The sequence below is a fragment of the Ursus maritimus genome, unplaced genomic scaffold (assembly GCF_017311325.1).
Source record: "Ursus maritimus isolate PB19 unplaced genomic scaffold, ASM1731132v1 scaffold_34, whole genome shotgun sequence".
Lineage (NCBI taxonomy): Eukaryota > Metazoa > Chordata > Mammalia > Carnivora > Ursidae > Ursus > Ursus maritimus.
In genome coordinates, this window is record NW_024426008.1 from 9,274,031 (window position 1) to 9,277,632 (window position 3,602).

Below are 3,602 nucleotides of genomic sequence, written 5' to 3' on the forward strand. Positions count from 1 at the left end.
TAAAAGTACCTCAGTCACGTATGCCACGTACTCATTGATCAAATTCATTGAGGACCTACTCCATGTCCAAGCACCGTGTACCTGAAGGTTGTAGGGTCCTCAGGTCAGTAAGGAACCGTGAGCCGCTTAGGACAGATGGAAGGGGAAGAGAAAGGGAAAATAAGAGCTAAAATAATGACCAAAGTGTACCTGTGTCAAACTTTTGTGACGTAGACATCTTACGAAGGGCCAACCCTCTTGGAGACTTGCCGCACAGCTGCCCAAATAGACATGACACTGCCTAGACTTCCCCTCTTCCTCAGAAGGGACAGGCACACATGTGGACTGAAGCTGGGGCAGGTGTGCTATTGTTTATCGTAACGAGATCCTGCACCCCACGGACCCAAGTCAGGATGTCTGTAGCTCTTCTGTGAATGCGTTATGGGCCCATTGGTATAACCCCCAATACCCTAGAAGGAATTTTTTTGCAATGCTTCCCCGGATGTCACTATTCCCTTCTTTGGAAAAATTTTACAAAGTAAATTCAAGTGGGGGAGACCATGAGGGAAGAGGGGTGATAAGACAAATGCTCTTATGGATTGTTGAGCTTTGGGAAAACGGTAAGTCAGACCCGACGACAGTCCCGAGACAAAATGCTTTGCACACATATTTCTTAGGAAGATAAAATGACAAGAACAAAGCCTAAGTCAGAAGCACGTGAGCAAAGAGGGAAGCATTCCTGATTCACTCAAAAAAAAAAAAAAAAAAAGTTACGGCAATTCTGTAAATTCATCCCAAAAATGACAACCTTATTTTGATGAGTGACAAATAACATCTTATGACGTGGAGCAGAAATTTATGTATATGTTCCCAGGATTAAATCACTCAGGATAGAGCATTTGAGAATTAAAAAAATTGCATCTCAGCCCCACGCTCCTTACTAATTAGGCTGCTAGGTTTGACGGCAGGGTGCCTGGATGTTCTTCAGTAACGAAGGGGATTACACCGAGGTGCATCAGGAGAAGTGTGGGGCTACTCTGATGGATGTAAAATAGAAATTAGAAAATGCCGTCCAAGCAGTAATAAAAAAAAAAAAAAAATCCTGCCTTTCCATTTGAGTTATCTGAGAAAAAGACACTCAGATGATTAGAGCAGTATTTAAAGACTGACTGACTGGTGGGGTTTGAGAGCAGACAACGTTTGATGATGACCAGTTGAACTGAGATCATTCAAGGAGTGAAAACAACTGGCCAATGGAACCTGAGTTCGGTGCCCACAGTTCCCTTTGGTCAATCAGTCAGTCAGTCAACAGACCCCACACAGAACATTTCGTTTAATCCTTACAAATGAACCTATAGGCCAGGTTTAGTATCCCCACTTTAAAAGAAAATGAGGAAAATAAGATCAGGGAAGGTAAATAAGTAATTTATTGAATGGGACAAACTCAAGAAAGAGCCCTTAAATACTACCAACTTTTCTTTCCCTGGCCTTTGACCATACCTGAGGCAGATTTCATAGCTTTCCAGGCATTTTTAGTCATTAAAAGAATTTTGGTGTTAAGAAGTCCAATCCAGGGGCACCTGGGTGGCACGGCGGTTAAGCATCTGCCTTCGGCTCAGGGCATGATCCTGGCATTATGGGATCGAGCCCCACATCAGGCTCCTCTGCTATGAGCCTGCTTCTTCCTCTCCCACTCCCCCTGCTTGTGTTCCCTCTCTCGCTGGCTGTCTCTATCTCTGTCAAATAAATAAATAAAATCTTTAAAAAAAAAAAAAAAGAAGAAGAAGTCCTATCCAGTCCTGGGCACCTGGGTGGCTCGGTCAGTTAAGTGCCCAACTCTTGGTTTCAGCTCAGGTCATGATCTTGGGGTCGTGGACCCAAGAGCCCCCGTGCAGGGCTCCACAATCAGTGGAATCTGCTTAAGATTCTTTCCCTCCCTCTCCCTCTGCCCCTTCTCTCTCTCAAAATAAATAAATAAAATCTTAAAAAAAAAAAAAAGTCCAGTCCAAATCAAAATCTCAATATCTCAACTTCAAACTCTCAACTTTCAATCTCTCGAAAGTTGTTTTTTCTTTTCTTTTTTTTTCCACAGAGATCACAGCAATGGGCATTTTACTTTTAATGCATTTTAAGTGAAAATTCAAACTGTGCATGAAACCTGACCATGGTAGGGAGTTAGGAAAGGACCGAACTGCTTAGCAAACTTTCAATGCCAATACAGGACTGATGTGGAGAGATGTTGGAGATATTTAAGAACTTCTCACCTCCTGCACTGCTTATCCTAGCCCACAATTTTACAGACATGGGTGAAGAGGGGAGGCAGCATGCTCTCTCTTCTTTTCCTCTGTTAATCCAGCTCCTCACCTACTCAAGGTCCCCTTACCTCCTCCGTGGTCAAGAGAAACAAATGGAGCTCTCTCCTCCCGCCACCCGAGATGCTGAAAGCAAAAAGGCGAAGAGGAAGAAGGTAGCCCCGAAGCCTCTGTCGTGAAGAAACAGGAGGCCAAGAAGGTGCTCAATCCCCTGTCCAAGAAAAGGCCCAAGAATTTTGGCATTGGACAGGACATCCAGCCCAAAAAGGACCTCACCTGCTTTGTCAAATGGCCCCACTACATTTGACTGCAGCGTCCAAGAGCTCTTCTCTATAAATGTCTACAAGTGCCTCCCATGATGAACCAGTTCACCCAGGCCTCGGACCACCAAACAGCTACTCAGCTGCTTAAGCCGGCCCACGAATACCAGAAACACAGCAAGAAAAGAAGCAGAGATTGTTGGCCTGGGCTGAGAAGGCGGCTGTGGGCAAAGAGGATGTCCCCACTAAGAAGTCGCCTGTCCTTCAAGCTGGGGTTAACACTGTCACCACCTTAGTGGAAAACAAGAAGGCTCAGCTGGTAGTGACCGCACACGATATGGATCGCACTGAGCTGGCTGTCTTCCTGCCTGCCCTGTGTCATAAGATGGGGGTCCCCTACCACGCTGTCAAGGGGAAGGCCAGGCTGGGGCGTCTGGGCCACAGGAAGACCTATACCACTGTCGCCTTCACACAGGTTAACGCAGAAGACAAAGGAGCTCTGGCTAAGCTGGTGAAAACCATCAGGACCAATGACAATGACAGATATGATGAGATCCACTGTCCCTGGGGAAGCAACATTCTGCGTCCAAAGTCGGTGGCTCGCATCACCAAGCTGGAAAAGGCAAAGGCCAAAGAACTGGCCGCCAAACTGGGCTGGGTGGATGCTGTTGAATTTTCTGTACATAAAAGTAATAAACAGTTCTCTTTCTAAAAAAAAAAGAAAAAAGAAAAGATAGAAGCCAGTGAAATAAGTGGTTAGGGAATAAAACTTTTTCTTTTTCTTTTTTTTTAGTTGATGCTTTTTATGGTGCTGTTTTATGTCTAATGACTTTTGCAAAGCAGTCCTCAAATTCTGGCTCATCTATGAGGTTCCTTGTAAATTTTTCCAAGTCCTCTTCAGTGACCTCCCGTTGGACCAATCCTCAGGGCAGGGGATACAATTTCAGGCTGACCTCTTTTACTCCAGCTTAATACCCACCCCCTGTCTGTACACTTCATGCAGTCTCTTTCCATCAGGGCCGCCTCCCTCCCAGCAAACACTTCTCCAGGA

General features: G+C 45.3%; 1 pseudogene; it reads left to right on the forward strand.

Annotated features, from left to right (window-relative positions):
* Positions 1-1,784: 1,784 nt before the first annotated feature.
* Positions 1,785-3,263, forward strand: LOC121100094 (annotated as a pseudogene).
* The last annotated feature ends 339 nt before the right edge of the window (positions 3,264-3,602 follow it).